This window comes from Canis lupus, chromosome 1, assembly GCF_048164855.1.
Source record: "Canis lupus baileyi chromosome 1, mCanLup2.hap1, whole genome shotgun sequence".
Lineage (NCBI taxonomy): Eukaryota > Metazoa > Chordata > Mammalia > Carnivora > Canidae > Canis > Canis lupus.
Window position 1 is genome coordinate 118,754,631 of NC_132838.1, and position 16,481 is coordinate 118,771,111.

The 16,481-nt window shown below is 38.0% G+C and overlaps 2 long non-coding RNA genes across 13 annotated transcripts in view; one reads left to right on the forward strand and one right to left on the reverse strand.

Moving 5' to 3' along the window:
- Window positions 1–16,481, forward strand: part of LOC140607452 (uncharacterized) — a 298,278-nt gene that overhangs the window by 148,306 nt on the left and 133,491 nt on the right. For all 12 annotated transcript variants that reach the window (XR_012009477.1, XR_012009469.1, XR_012009475.1 and 9 more), the window contains one exon: window positions 9,877–9,933. This is a non-coding gene — a long non-coding RNA (uncharacterized lncRNA). The remainder of the gene's footprint in view (window positions 1–9,876; window positions 9,934–16,481) is intronic.
- The window catches only part of LOC140607513 (uncharacterized), a 32,999-nt gene continuing 28,859 nt past the window's right edge, over window positions 12,342–16,481 (reverse strand). Inside the window, exon 4 of the long non-coding RNA XR_012009512.1 lies at window positions 12,342–12,977. This is a non-coding gene — a long non-coding RNA (uncharacterized lncRNA). The remainder of the gene's footprint in view (window positions 12,978–16,481) is intronic.

Below are 16,481 nucleotides of genomic sequence, written 5' to 3' on the forward strand. Positions count from 1 at the left end.
GGGGCACCTAAGTGGCTCAGTTTGTTAAGCATCTGACTCTTGGTTTTGTCTCAGGTCATGATCTTAGGGTGGTAAGATTGAGCCCTGCCTAGAGCTCCATGCTCAGCAGGGAGTCTGCTTGGGATTCTTTCTCTCCTCCTCTTCCACCTCTGCCTCTCTCCTTTCCTCATGCTGTCTCTCTAAAATAAACAAATAAATAAATCTTAAAAAAAATATTTTTTTGGTAGAAGCCTTTTATCAAGCTAACGATGTTCTCTTCTGATCCTAATTTGTTGAACGTTTTAAAAATAAATTAATGTTGAATTTTGTCAAATGCTTTTTCTGTACCAATTGATATGATTACACCAATTGATATGATTGTGTGGTTTTAAATGTTTGGTGGTTGAAATGGTGGATTATATTGATTTTCAAATATTAAACCAGCCATGATGCCCAGGATAAACTCTCTTGATTGTGGTGTTATTAGTCTTTTAATATATTTTGTATATTTATATATTATATATTTTGTATTTCATTTGCTAATATATTTTTTAGGATTTTATTTATTTATTTGATACAGAGAGAGAGAGAGCGCACACTTGAGCACAAGCAGGGGGAACGGCAGGCAGAAGGAGAGGGAGAATCAGGCTCCTTGTGGAGCAGGGAGCCCAATGGGGGCTTGATCCTAGGACCCTGGGATCATGACCTGAGCCAAAGGCAGATGCTTAACTGACTGAGTCACCCAGGTGACCCTCATTTGCTTATATTTTATTGAGGATTTTTATAAGTACGCTCATAAGGGATATTGGACCATAGTCTTCTTATACTGCTTTTGTCAAACTTAGGTATTAGGGTAATGCTAGTCTCATAAAAGGAGAAGTAGTCCTTCTTCCATATTCTGGAAAAGAGTGGTATTGGTATTGTTTCCTCTTTGAATGTTTGTTAGAATTCACCAATGAAATCATCTGATCCTGGAGATTTTATTTTCCTGGAAAAAGTGTAAAACTATGCATTCAATTTTTTACTATTCAGAATATCTATTTCAGGGGCACCTGGGTGGCTCAGTGGTTGATCGTCTGCTTTTGGCTCAGGTCACGATCTCGGAGTCCTGGGATTGAGTTCCGCATCAGGCTCCCTACATGGAGCCTGCTTCTTCCTCTGCCTCTCTGTGTGTCTCTCATTAATAAATAAAATTTTTAAAAAAGAAAGTATCTATTTCATCTTGAGTGAGTTTAGATAATTTATGGTTTTCAAAAATTGGATCATTTTATCTAAGTTGTTGCATTTCTGTGTGTAGAGTTGTTCCTAGTATTCCCATACTATTATTTTAATGTCTGTGGGGTCTGTAGTGATATCTTCTGTTACATTCCTGATATTGGTAATTTGTATCTTCTTCTTATTTTGGCATGTCTTGCTAGATGTTTATTAGTTTTATTACTTGCTTCAAAGAACCAGTTTTGATTTCATTGATTTTCTCTACTCTTTTTCCTTTTCAGTTTCATTGATTTCTGCTCTAATTTTATTATTTCCTTCCTGCTGTTTGATTTGTAGTTATTTTGCTCTACTTTTTCTAATTTATTCCTTTTTTTTTTTTTTTTTTAAGTAGGCTCCATGCCCAGTGTGGCGCCCATCTCGGGGCTCAAACTCATACCATGAGATCATGACTTGAGCCAAAACCAAGAGTTGGATGCTTAACCGACTGTGTCACCCAAGCACCCCTACATTGTTTACATTTAATATAATTATTAATATATTTTGATGGGCCTATCATTTTATTATTTTCTGTATGTTCTTTGTGTTTTTATTTCCTTTGCTTATGCTTTCCTGTCTTCTTTTGTTATTTCTTTTTTTTTTTTATTTATGATAGTCACACAGAGAGAGAGAGAGAGACAGAGAGAGAGAGAGAGGCAGAGACATAGGCAGAAGGAGAAGCAGGCTCCATGCACCGGGAGCCCGAGGTGGGATTCGATCCCGGGTCTCCAGGATCGCGCCCTGGGACAAAGGCAGGCGCTAAACCACTGCGCCACCCAGGGATCCCTCCTGTCTTCTTTTGGGTTAAACATTTAAAATGTTCTTTTTTTTTTTTTTTAAGATTTTATTTATTTATTCATGAGAGACACAGAGAGAGAGAAAGAGGCAAAGACACAGGCAGAGAGAGAAGCAGGCTCCATGCAGGGAGCCCGACGTGGGACCCGATCCTGGGTCTCCAGGATCACGCCCTGGGCGGAAGGCGTCACTAAACCACTGAGCCACCTGGGCTGCCCCATTTAAAAATTTCTAAGTGAAAATTTAATCAAACTAACTAGTCTGGCATGCAGTTATAAGAAATAATACAAAGAGATCCTTTGTACAGTTTGTTCAATTTCCCCAGTGGTAACATTTGCAAAACTGGTATAATATAATCAGGCTATTGGCATTAATACAGCCCTCTAGGTTGTTCAGATGTCCCCAGTTTCACTTATGTTCATTTGTGTATATGTGTGTATTAAGTTCTAGACAATTGAATCACCTGCATATATTTGTGTATCCACCACCCCAGTCAATATACTGCACAGTTCCAACAACATAAGAAGTCCGAGGATCCCTTGTGTTTCCCTTTTATAAGCATATTTACTTTCCTCTGGCTATCCCGCCCTAATCCTTAGCAACCACTAATCTTCCTCCCTTTCTAAAATTTTATTTCAAAAATGTTATATAAATGAAATAATAAAATATATAGCCTTTGGAGTTGGCATTTTTTCACTCAGCACAATTTTCTGGAGATTCATCCAAGTCGTTACCTGTATTGTTAGTTCCTTGTTATTGCTGAGTAATATTTCATAGTATGTAGGGACCAGAGTTAGTTTAACCATTCACCTGTTGAAGAACATCTAGGCTGATTCAAATTTTGACTATTATAAATAAAGTTGCTGTGAATATTCATGTAATATTTAATTTTTTTTAGTATTTCATTTTAGCTGCTCTCTTTTGTTTTTGTTAGCATCTCTTAGGTTTCATTGCTCTAGGGATGACAATAAAAATTGCTTAATTTTTCAGTCTGTTTAGAATCAATATTTAATACTTCAGGAAGATATTGAAAAAAAAGTTACCACCATATGGGTCTTATTATCCTTCCCCATTTTGTGTTATAGTTATCTTATATATTAAACATTTACCTACCTGGTTGAATTTAGGCTGCAAGTTCCAGTCAGATCTATGGGTTATGGCTCTAATGTCAATTCCATTTGCAAAGCCTTTGCAGTGCTCTTGGATCTGTCCCAGGTACACACTACCACCACCAGTCTGGGACTCCGACTGTGGTGTATCCTGCTGTTCCCTTCCCCCAGTCTACCATAGACGGTTTAGGGTTAGATGCATGCATGTACCACTCAGAGATTTCTCCAGGAGTTCATGAATAACTTTCTGGGGTTGCTTTTTCCTGCTTCTGCCTCTTGACAGTCAGATACTTTTATGTTTCCTGGGTATGTCTTTTTCAATCCTCTGGGGTCAGAAAGTGGAAGCTTTATCCAGCTAGCTCTTCCATGCACCCGGCTGAGGCAGAAGGAAATGGTGAACCAAAAAAAAAAAAAAAAAAAAAAAAGGCATTATTTCTCACACTTATGCTGAGTGTTAGCAGCCTCCTTTCCTGTTCCTCAAACCAGAACAAGGGGGCATGTCCTGGAGCATTCTCTGCACCAACGACCATTCCAGTTTCCAGCTGGGCTGCAACTAGATTAGGGGCTACTGGAAGGAAAAAATAAGTTGCTTGATGGTACTTCAAACTATGTTCTTTTTTCCTCAGTCTATCATTTCTTTCTCGGAGTCCTCAAATAGCTGATTCATGCATTCTGTCTACATTTCATAGCTGCCTTCAGTGGGAGGGACAGGGTGAAGTATACTTTTCTATCTTACTGGAACCAGACTTCCTTGCTCTGCTTTGTCTTTTATTTATTTATTTTTTAAGAGTTTATTTATTCATTCATGAAAGACACACACAGAGAGAGAGAGGCAGAGACACAGGCAGAGGGAGAAGCAGGCTCCATGCAGGGAGCCCGACGTGGGACTCGATCCCAGGACTCCAGGATCACACCCTGGGCTGAAGGCAGTGCTAAACCACTGAGCCACCCAGGGATTCCCTCTGCTTTGTCTTTTAAACATTTGTTGACAGTTGACACGTTCATCTACAGGTGCTTTTTTTCAGTTCTCTTTGTCTTCATGAACTTATGCTTTTGTTTTAAATTATTTTACAATTTTATTGTGATCTTAAGAAAGAGAGGAGATGGTCAGTTCTCTTTCTTTCATGAATTCTAATAAAATTGTGCTTTGTTCAAACTTCGACTGTTTTTCTTGCTTTCTTTGGTTAGTATGATTGTTGGTTTCTTAGTTCCATTTTAAACTTTTAGGATTGGTTGGTTGGTTGGTTGGTAATGGGGTACTATTAAATAGAAGAATGAAGTCTAAGAGAATTGATTAGAAATCCGGTGTTTTGTTTTTTCAACTTGTTTGAAATAGAGCTTTTCTCCAGTTTTAGACGATATATATATTTGATAACTGATAAAGAAGACATCCAGATTTTCCCCTCTCTTTATGTTAGCCAAACAAAAATATTTTGATTTGTTCACTATGGTAAAAACATTTTACAGTAGATATTGCTTTCATACCTTAACATTAGTTCTTTAGTTAGATTTGATAATTGCAGGTTTTCCTTCTTATGCATCAATATCTACTGTGTTTGTTTGGGGGCTCTTTGTTTTGTTTTGTTTTTTTGAGAATAATTCTTTTTCTTTCATTTTCTTTGGGATTTTTGCTACCTTTCTTTACTAATTATTTAACCATTTTGCAGAGTATCTGTAGAACTTTGAATTTTTTGCTGAATAGAAATATATGTTCTAGTTTCTAGACTAGGAATTAGCCAAAATAGTTAGTTTAAAAATATGTTTATCTTCCCTTTTTCTTTTAACATACTGACTTCATGAGATAAAGGAGAAACTGGAGCTTGGAACTAGATTTTTATCCACAGGTACTCTGCTTTTAACTTTCACTTTTTATTAACAAAGCTAATGTGAAAGCGAAGTGTTTTCTGTTGCCAATTTAACTTCTTTAATTAAAAATGAAAGTTATAAGGTAATAGTGCCAAGGGTGAAGTTCTAATGTCATCAGAATGGGGGAAATGGGTTTAAAATTGAAACTGTTGGCATGATGGCAACTCTATAGCACAGTATCAGGAGTTTTGACACTTTATTTAATGAAAAATGGATACCAATGCCTTAAACTCTTCTCGTATTACCTTTAAAAAAATTATAAAACTATAAAGAGGCATGACTATGAGAAAAGCACTGATGAAAGCCGAGGGTGCCCTGGGAAGGTGGGAGTTTGAAAGATTAAAGCGTGAACACTGAGGGTTTCAAACTCTAAAGAAATGTGTATTCTCATTCTTAAATGAGGTCAGGCAAAGCAAAATTCCTCCTCACTTTTACCAACCTCATATAGTTGCCAAGTGTCTGAAACAAGCACCATTCTGGAATGTGCTGAACCTGATTATCACAAAATCCCAGAGAGAAACCCTGGTTTATGGTCTTCATGCCAGCTGGAGTGGCTTTAGGAATGAATTTTTTTTTTTTTCTGAGTAAAAAACAAAGTACTCAGAAACATGTTTTTTATAGAGTCTTAGGACCCTGCCCTCCAATTTCTAATTATATCAGAAATTACCTTTTCAAACAATAACTTCCCATTCATGAAGACCTCAACCCAGTGGGATTAGTGTATCTGTCATGCCTGTGCTCAGCAGAATTTCTACTGCTTTGTAGGATTATATTCTCTTCCTCCAGAAAAAGCCAGACGCTATACCAGACATGTCATTTTACAAAATACTAATAGATTTTCCCAATATCAGGATTATATGCAGATATATTTCAGGCATACAAAATGTTACATCTACAAAGACTTTGACAGAAAAATGTCCTTGGTTCAGGCCTCACAGTCAAAGTGTAATAGTAAAACTAAATTAATTTCATGGTAATTTATCATCCCTAAAATTTAAAGTGGGAGGAGGCAAGAGGTCTTTCAGTCAACTACCTTCCCCCTGTCTTCCGACAAGAATCAAAAGCTGGGATTTAGTGAAAACTAGCCCAAGTGTGGTATATCTCGTACACAGGGATCCCCCCCCCCCCTTTTTCCTTTTTTCCTTTCCCTTCCAAAGCCTACAGGTTGGTCCTTCTTGTCACACTCAATCAAGTCTGGAGACGTTGAGTCTCCACAACACTGGCTCTTGAGGAAGATTTGATTTTTAGATGAAGCAACTATGGCTGACAGAGAGGGCCTTTCCAGAGCACCAGCCACCAGCTGGAATGGCTGCCCAGGGCTAGCAGGACTCCCACTTGCTGCTGGCCTTCAGGGCCTAGAAAGCTAGAGGCACCACACTCCCTGCCAAATCAGACTCCTGTGCTCAGCCTGCCATGTGACAAGGAAGGGGCTCTGGGGCCCCCCTGTCCTCGTCTTCACAGAGCAGAGTGGGCTGCGCACAACAGACTGCAGCCCTTGCATGGGTTTCTGAGTGTCATCAAACTTTCAACGTTGCCCTTGCTGTTCACTCTAATTTTTTTTTTTTTACAGATTTTATTTATTTATTGGAGAGAGAGGGAGAGAGAGAGAGAGCAAGCGAGCGAGCGCACATGTGTGCATGAATGGGGGAGGGGCAGAGGGAGAAGCAGGCTCCCCACTGAGCATGGAGCCAGATGTGGGACTGGACCCCAGGACGACCAGGACCAAAGGCAGACGCTTAACCGACTGAGACACCCACGTGCCCTGTTCTATTATATCATAGACTGACCTGATGGGGAATTCTTCCCCTTGACACCACCTTCCAGGGACGACTGGAAGATGATCTCCAACCATTTCACCTGGAAATCTCCAAAGAGGACACATGGGCCCTGTCGATGTTCTGTTATGTTTTCAGTAGCTTTGCAGATATGTTCGTGGGTGTGTTTTTCCAGTACTGTGCTTTTCTTCATTTTCCCCAAGTGATTCATTAGTATTTTTCCTGTTGAAGAGGGTTATCATTAAATATCCAAATTAATAGTCAAGGAAGCAACCAAATTTAGGGCAGCATTTTTTTCCTATAGGAAATTGGGTTAGTTGCTTTCTTTCCTAACAAAACCTCATTTTGCTGGATTTTTAATTTTTTTTATTTGTTTTTGAGATAGCTTTATTGTTTTTATCTGTTTATAAAAGGAAATACATGCTCTTTGCAAAATCTTAAGAATACCCTGAGAAATATAAAAGAGGTTAGCAAAGGCTACCCATAATTCCACTTCCTGGAGACAATTTCTCTGCCCATTTAACTTAAATCCCTTATTAGGTAACTAGAAATAGAGCTATGTGTGTGGTCCATAACTACATTCTTCTTAGAACCCTCCAATCCCTTGTCCCACCTCCTCCCCCAATACCACTAACTTGACCCTACTTTAATTATATGACCACAAACTACAAGCGGGTCCTTAGCACAGCTCAGCTGCCGAATCCACTTCCCCAGCTGGGTCACACTATCACTCTCCAAGACTGCTGACTTATGCCTTCTTTTTTTTTTATTAACATCCTTTCCCTTCTTCAAGTGCCAATGATGACCTTGTTTCTTATTTCTCCTCCTTACTCCCCTCTTTTCAGTTTATTCTTTTTCCCACCCATTTCGTGTGGCAAAGCAAGGAGGTTCGGGGGATGGCAAGAAGGAGGGAGTGATGAAACAAGGAGCAGATCCGGGTAACTGGGGAATCTGGTACAGATTTCCAAAGAAGGAAAAGCTAGCATGTGTGTTGCTACATCAGAAGTTGTGTATTTGGTGGGGAGGGTCCAGTCCTGCAGGCAGGACTGGGGGCAGGCATTGGTAGCCATCATGGGGCAGCTTGGGGCTCCTCTCTAGGGAGAGTAGGAGCCCCTGTTAGCATCTGCAAATGGTGAAGCTTCTCCCCTCCCAACAGAACTCCACACTGGTGTCAGTGTCCACATTCAGGTCCCTCTGATGGTGGTCTCTGCCATTGTTCTCTGTTCAAGTGGGTGTGTTTTGGCTTTACCATAGTTATTCTTCATTCTGTCTGTTTAAAATGTGTTGCTAATAAATATATATTAGAACCAGGTCAATTTTTTTCTCTTGAAAGATCAAGTCAAATATTTCTTGGGTAATTAAAAACATTATTTTTATGAAAATACAATTGACATCAACATTATATTAGTTTGAGGTGTACAGCGTAATGATTTGATAGTTGTATATGTTATGAAGAGGTCACCACCATAAATCTAATTAACATCTGTCACCGTACACAGCTACAGAATTCCTTTTTCTTGTGATGAGAAATTTTAAGACCCACTCTTTTAGCAACTTTCAAATATGCAATATAGTATTATGATCTATAGTTGCCATGCTCTATTTATTTTATAACGACTTATTTATTTTACATCCAGAAGTTTGTTCCTTTTGACTCCCTTGACCCAGTTCTTCAACCCTCACTTCCTTCTCTGGCAACCACTAATCTGTCATCTATATCTATGAGGTTTTTTTGTATCTTTTTTTAGATTCCACATATAAGGGGATCCTTGGGTAGCTCAGCGGTTTAGCACCTGCCTCTGGCCTGGGGCTTGATCCTAGAGCCCCAGGATCGAGTCCTGCATCAGGCTCCCTGCATGGAGCCTGCTTCTCCCTCTGCCTGTGTCTCTGCCTTTCTCTCTCTCTGTGTCTCTCATGAATAAATAAATAAAATCTTAAAAAAAAAAAGATTCCACATATTAATGAGATCAGAAATGCTATTTGCTTTTCTGTGTGACTTACCTCACTTAGCATAATGACTTCAAGGTCCATCCATGTGTCACCAATGGGAAGATTTCATTCTTTTTCACAACTGAATCATATTCCATTATATATATGTATATACATAATATATATAATAGGATAATATTATATAATAGCATCCACTCCTCCCCTGATGGGCATTTAGGTTGTTTCCATATCTTGGCCATTGTAAGTAGTGCTGCCTTGAACATGGGGGTGCAGATATCTTTCCAAGATAGTGTTTTAATTTTTGTGGGACAAATACCCAGAAGTGGAATTGCTGGATCAGAGGTCTATTTTTAAGTTCTTCAGGAACCTCCATACTGTTTTCCATGGTGGCTGCACCAGTTTGCATTCCCACCAACACAAGTGTTCCCTTTTCTCTACATCCTTGCCAGCACTTGTTATTTCTTGTATTTTCGGGTCAAATATTTTTAATTTTTTTTTTTTTTTTCCTCACACAGCTCTTTAGGCCCTAAGTATGTCAGCACATGCTAAACAACATGGAGGGAGGGAATCCTACTGCACGTTGCTGGCATATTTCCGCTATAGCCAGGTACAGATTCTTAGCAATTAAGGATTGATTTCATTGTCCAAGAGATTTAGGGACTGAAAGCTTGGCACTGAGGATATTTTGGGATCCAGGAAGCGGGAAATGTTCATCACGCACATTTCTTTCTCTGCTTTATAATGGCTGCCTCTCTGTTGGATGAGTTGGCCTCCTGGAAAGAAAAGGTTTGGGGGCATGGAATCACATAGAAGGCCTGGGGTGAGGGTGTGTGGGGACATTCGGTGTACAGCATCCTAAATACTTGAAAAAGAGTAGAAACTTGTTTTTAAACTTTAAGAGTTAGCAATATTATAAGTAAAGTGGGTGGATTTTTTTAAACCTACAGTAGATTTTATTTAAAACTGAATATTTAACAGCTTATTGGGTAAGCCTAAAGGCTTGAAATTACACGTCAATGAATTTAGGCCTCGCGTTTTCGACACCTTGGCTCCTATTCTCCTTCCTCTGCTATTTTTTGACTTAACTGCAACAGATGAGGGGCTCTTAAACCATCTGTTAACCTTTTCTTTCTCCTTTTTTAACCATGTAGAGTCGCTCCAGGCAAGAAGACCCGGAGCCATCAATGCTGAAACAAAAAGCAAAGGAGGTGAGCATGGCTAGAGATCATTGGGTTTGACATTTCAAGGCTTGAGTCTATTAATTTTTTATGTCCTGCTACTTGTATATCGTTAATAAAAATCTGACGAAAAACTTTTTAGGATGTATTTGTTGCTTTGGCTTTGATCTTAATGTTTGCAAACTAATACATTAATACATGTGAAGCCTTAAGGAGTTTTTCTAAGAGAATATTTCCATACATTATATTTTCATTTCCATTTTAGGTAGCTGAGCCTCTGTGGGGCTGTTGATGGCAGTGGCATTCGATTTTGGTGGGAAATGTATCTCTTTGCCTGCCATTAAATGTTATTTCTTAGGCATAGGAAGCCTTGTCATCAATATTTTACCGAAATTCACTTCTGTAAGAGCCTGCACTTCTAAAAATTCTTCATTTTGAAAAGATCTCTGAAATCCCGTTCGGTTATTTGCAATAGTAAAACTACTCCCCAATCATCGAAGCACAGGGTTTGCTGTCTGGTTATTAAAATTTCACTTAGGTTAGGCTATAGAGATCAGTTCGACTGAATGTCATTATCTTTTGCTCTCTTTAAGGGACCCGTTCTCTGGCAGTGGTGTCTGTGACTAATTGAGTTGCAGAACTCAGATGTCTAGAAACAGAAGCCATGCCAACGAAAACATGTCATTTTGTAACTTACATGTTATATATGTGTCCCCAGATGCAAAATAGGAGTCATGGCATGACAAAGTGTTTACAAAAAAACTTCTAAACAGCATTTGAGATTTGAGGGTCTAGTGACTAATTAGATTATATCTGAAATTTTGCTTTATAAAAATAAGTAGATAGGGCACTTGAATTATTTCTTATTACAAAATGATGGGTAACCCAATTTTGAGCACTCTGTGGTGACACCGGGTGAATGGGCTGTTGAAATGGCTCTTGGAGTTGCGCTTTACTCGAAAGTGACTGTAAAATTCTTTGAATATTTATGATTTATATTGAGTATAATACAACCTTCAGTAGTTTTCAAGTTTTTATCCTCGTGAGTAGTATTTGAAATGTCCATCCTTTTCTGATTTATGTGTGCCTAATTATTCAGATAAATGTTCGGTACCTTTTTCTTAGAGAATAGGGAATGGGAAAAAAAGCAGACTATACAAGAAAGCAAAATTAATTCGCTGTAGTGACCATTAAAATAACCACCGATTAGAGCGACTTATGGAAATTTCTTTTACTATTGTTCCCAAAGAGATGAAATCACTATTTAAATATGGGGTTTTTTTTAGATCCACTAGAGGGAGTAATGCTGTACAGAAGTATATTTTTTAATGAAAAAGATTTGTTTGTCATTGAGTTAGCAAATACATTTGTGCTAATAGTATTATCAAAATTCAACAGCTGTGATATTCAAAGTCTTGCTCTTTATGAACATTACTGGGTGGTTGATTTAAACTCGAAACCAGCTTTTTGGTGACAGAGGGGAGGGAGTAGCTCTACACTTCTACACATTTGTCCTACTTCTTTCTGTTCCTTCTAATGTAATTCCTTAATTTTCTAATTCTGCTTACTGTCCCCAGGCAATTTTGATATGCAAATAAGCTTTAGCATTTGAAAAAAGGAAGCTTTTGAGATTTTGACTTTCCTCTTTTAGAGATTATGTGTTTGGTACAGTAGCCTCACAAAAGGGAGTAAGTGATTACAACTTTGTTTCTATAGTGGCTTTCAAGAGCTTGTCTTTTGACTTGAGACCCTGCCTCTAGATCTCCCCAGGGTCTCCCTGACCAGTGAGTGGTCTGGCTGGCAGGTGTGGGGTGTGGGGGTTGGAGAATGTAAACCATACTTTCCCAAATAGGAGATTTCTTCATGCCTTCTGTCTTCTATGAAGCAATGATAATAAGAAGCTTCAAATTTGAATGTGTTTTCCTTCCCAAAACTTAAAGAATTTAAAGGAATCCATACACAGGTTTTATAAATTTTAAGAAATACCAAAGGGCTTAAAATGAAAAGCACAAAGATACCTGGGTGGCTCAGTGGTTAAAGCAACTGCCTTTAACTCAGGGCGTGGTCCTGGAGACGGGCTCCCTGCTTGAGCCTGCTTCTCCCTCTGCCTGTGTCTCTGCCTCTCTCTCTCTGTGTCTCTCATGAATAAATAAATAAAATCTTAAAAAAAAAAAAAAAGAAAAGCACATCACCAGGCTCATCTTCCCCTCCTCTCACATCACCCATTAGAGTGATCGATCACCTTATAAAATAAAATTTTTACTGAGGCAAAATTTATAGACAGTGAAACGCACAGTTAAAAGCCTTCAAATAAATTGGTGTTGATTAATTGATATAGTTGTGTAACTACCACCACGCTCAAGATACAGATCATTTGTATCAACCCCAGAAGATCCCCTCAACCCTCTTCTTGTCAAAATTAATTCACCATAGTGACTGATAACATGACCACTGGTTAGAGTGATTACCGTAGACATGTCTTTTACTGTTTCAAAACAAGATGGAATACTTATAAGTAAGGTTATATTTTAGATCCACTAGAGGGAGTAATGAAGTCCAATTTATCAGTTTTTTTCTTTGACCTCTTATGCTTTTAATATCACAACTAAGAAATCATTGCCTAACCAAGGTGACTACGATTTACTCTTATGCTTTCTTCTAAGAGTTTTATAATTTTAGTTCTTACATTTAGGTCTTGAACCATTCTGAGTTAAATTTTGTGTATGGTGTGAGGTAGGTGTCCAAATACATCCTTTTGCATGTGGCTATCCGGTTGTCCCAGCACCATGTGTTGAAAAGACTGTTGTCATCTCCATTGTATTGTCTCAGTACTCTTCTGGGAAATCAGTTGACCATGAACATAAAGATTTATTTTTGGACTCTTAGTTCTCGTCCATTGATCTAAATATCTGTCCTTACACTGGTACCACACTGTCTTGACTAAAGTAGCTTTGTAGAATGTTTTGAAATTGGGATGTATAAATCCTCCAACTTTGTTCTTCTTTTCCCACATGGTTTTAGCTCTTCTGTGTCCTTTGTACTTCCAAATGAATTTTAGATCAGCTTGCCAATGTCTAAAATAAATAAATAAGTAAATAAGTAAATAAATAAATAAATAAATAAATAAATAAATAAATAAATAAGCAAGCAAGCAAGCTAGCTAGCTGGGATTTTGGTAGAGATTACAAGGAGTCTTAGGTCAATTGGTAGAAAATTTTAACAATATCAAGTCCTTCTAACTCATGAAGATGTGATATCTCTCCATTTATTTTTTTAAGAATTTTAAAAAAGATTTTATTTATTTATTCATGAGAGACAGACAGAGAGAGGGAGAGACACAGGCAGAGGGAGAAGCAGGCTCCATGCAAGGAGCCCGATGTGGGACTCGATCCTAGGTCTCCAGGATCACACCCTGGGCTGAAGGCAGTGCTAAACCGGTGAGCCACCCAGGCTGCCCTCTCCAATTGTTTAGATCTTCTTTAATTCTTCCAACAAAGTTTTGTAGTCTTTAGAGTATGAGTTTTTCTACCTCTCTTGTTAAGTTTATTCCTAAGTATTTATTTCTTTTTGATGCTGTTATGAATGAACTGTTTGCTTGATTTCATCTCAGATGTTCATTGCTAACATATGGAAATATAATTGATTTTTGTATGTTGGTCCTGCATCCTGCCAACTTGCTGCACTCACTTATTTTTGGAGTCTTTCCCTCTTTTTTTTTTTTTTTTAAATGTGGATTCAGGGTTTTCTATATACAAGATGATGTTGTCTGAGAATAAAGATAGTTATGTTTCTGCCTTTTCAGCCTGGATGCTTTTTATTTCTTTTTCTTGCCAACTTCCCTGGCCAGAACCTCCAGTGCAATGCTGAACAGAGGTGGTAAGAGTGGATATACTTGTCTTGTTGGCAATCTTAGGAGGAAAGAGTTCAGCTTTTTGGTTAGCAGAGATTTTCAGTTTTTATGAAGTGCATGCTATTGACTTTTTTCCTTTACAGTTAGTGCTTTTTGTATTCTAAGAAGTCTTTGCCTATATTTGTCCTGCACCCTAATCCCAATGTGGGAGGCAGTTTCCCACACCAACGAGCAATGCTTTGACACCAGCTGGATGTCCTACAGTTCAACTCAATTTTGACACTATCTTCCCAGAGATAGCATCAGCTCCCACAAGCTAAGGGCTCAGTCCCACAAGATTGCGCTCCACTTGAGATGCCATTCTCTAGCTTGGGTTACCCATGTGTCTGACCACCGGCGACAGATTGGAGGTTCCCATGACCCTTCCTTGGGTGATGAATTTGCTAGAGCAGTTCACAGAACTCAGGAAACCCATTTACCTTCTAGATTACCAGGTTATTACAAAAGGTATTAAAGGACATGAATCAACAGCTAGATGAAGAGATACATAGGGTGAAGTCCTGAACAAAAGAGTCTCTGTCCTCCTGGAATTTGGGCCTGGCATGGTAGTATGTGGAAGCATTCTGGTTCTCCAACCTGAAGCTCTCTGAGCCCCTTCCCTTTGGGTCTTTATGGAGGCTTCATTTTACAGGCACAATTGGTGAAATCATTGGCCACTGGTGATTGATTTAACTTCTAGCTCCTCTCCTTTCCCTGAAGGCAGGAGGGGGGACTGAAAGTTCTAACCCTCTAATCATATGGTTAGCTCTCCTCACAACAAGCTCCTTCCTTCTGTGCTTTCCAAATCACCTCAATAACAAAAAGAGACCTCTTTATTGCTGCCATCACAGGAAATTCCAAGGGTTTTAGAGATGGGGATGAAAACCAAATATGTATTTATTATAATATCACGGTCTACTTCAAGGTTATGAAGATTTTCTCCTTTGTTTTCTATAGCAGTTTTGTAGTTTATCTTATAAATTTAGGTCTATGATTCATTTCTAAATCATTTTTGTATAGCTGTTGATTTCACCCTTTATGTCTGTCAATTTTACTTCATGTGTTTTAAAGCTTTGTTATTAGGTGCATATGCATTTAGGATAATTATATTTTCGCAATGAGTTGCTGCTTTATCATAATGAAATAGTCCATTCTACCTGTAGAAATACTGTTTGTCTTGAAGTTTACTTTTCTGATTATTAAAATGACCATGGTAGCCTTCTTATGCTTACTGTTAGCATGGTATATATTTTCTCACACTTTATTTTATATTTAAAGTGCATCTTTTATAGGTAGCGTATAGTTGAGTACTACTTTTGTCTAATGTCTTACATTCTTTGCCATTTAATTGAAACATATCCTTTATTTACACTTAATGCGATTATTGGAATGGTTGAGTTTAGATCTACCATCTTGTTATTTGTCTTATTTTTTCTTTTGGCCATCATTCCTTTGATCCTTTTATCCTTTTTGGATTAATGGAGTGTTTTTCAGATTTCATTTTATTTCCCATTATTGGATTCTTATATATATATAATATATAAATATAATATTTTAGTAATATATATTATATATATTTAACTTATCAAATCCTATTTAAAATTATATTGTACCTCTGTTCACTTAATGCTTCACATCCAGCACTTCTCATTTCACACCTTATACTTCTCGTATCACAGTTCCTGCTTTATACTTCACACATGTAACAACCTTAAAATAGATTCATTTCATTTATCTACTCTTCCATCCCATGCTTTATGCCAAAGTTGTTATATCTTTTATTTTTACAGATGTACAAACCCGACCTTACAGTGCTATTATTTTGCTTCTAACAGTTTTTATTTATTTTTTTTTAATTTTTTTATTTATTTATGATAGTTACAGAGAGAGAGAGAGAGGCAGAGACACAGGCAGAGGGAGAAACAGGCTCCATGCACCGGGAGCCCGACGTGGGATTCGATCCCGGGTCTCCAGGATCGCGCCCTGGGCCAAAGGCAGGCGCCAAACCGCTGCGCCACCCAGGGATCCCGCTTCTAACAGTTTTTAAAGTAAATATGGGAAGAAAAAAGTCTTGTATGTTTACGAAGTTATTTACCATCTAGTATTCTGTATTCCTTACTGAAATTCAAGTTTCCATCTGGTATCATTTTTCTTCAGCCTGAAGAACTCCCTTTAGCATTACTTGTGTTACAAGTCCAATGACAAATGCTTTTAGCTTTCATTTATCTGAAAATATCTTTATTTCATCTCATTTTTGGAGGATATTTTCACTGAATTAGAATCCAGTGTTGATAGCATTTTTCTTCAACATTTTAGAGATGTCATTCCATTGTCAACTCACCTCCATTATTTCTCATGAAACATCAGTGAAAAATCTTATGTTTGTACCCCATGTGTGATATGTCTCTTTTCTCCTCTTTTGACTGCTTTCAACATTTTCTTTTTATCTTTAGTTTCTAGAAATTTAATTATGATATAACTGATTGTGTTCATTCTCGGTAGATACAGAGCTTCTTGAACCTTTGTTTTTGTTTGCTTGTTTTGTTTGTTTTTGTTTTTAAGGTTTATTTATTTATTTTGGAGAGGAGAGCATGAGCAGGAGAGATGGGCAGAAGGAGGGGAGAGAGAATCTCAAGCAGGCTCCTTGCTGAGCACAGAACCTGGTAAAGGGCTTGACCTCACCACCCTG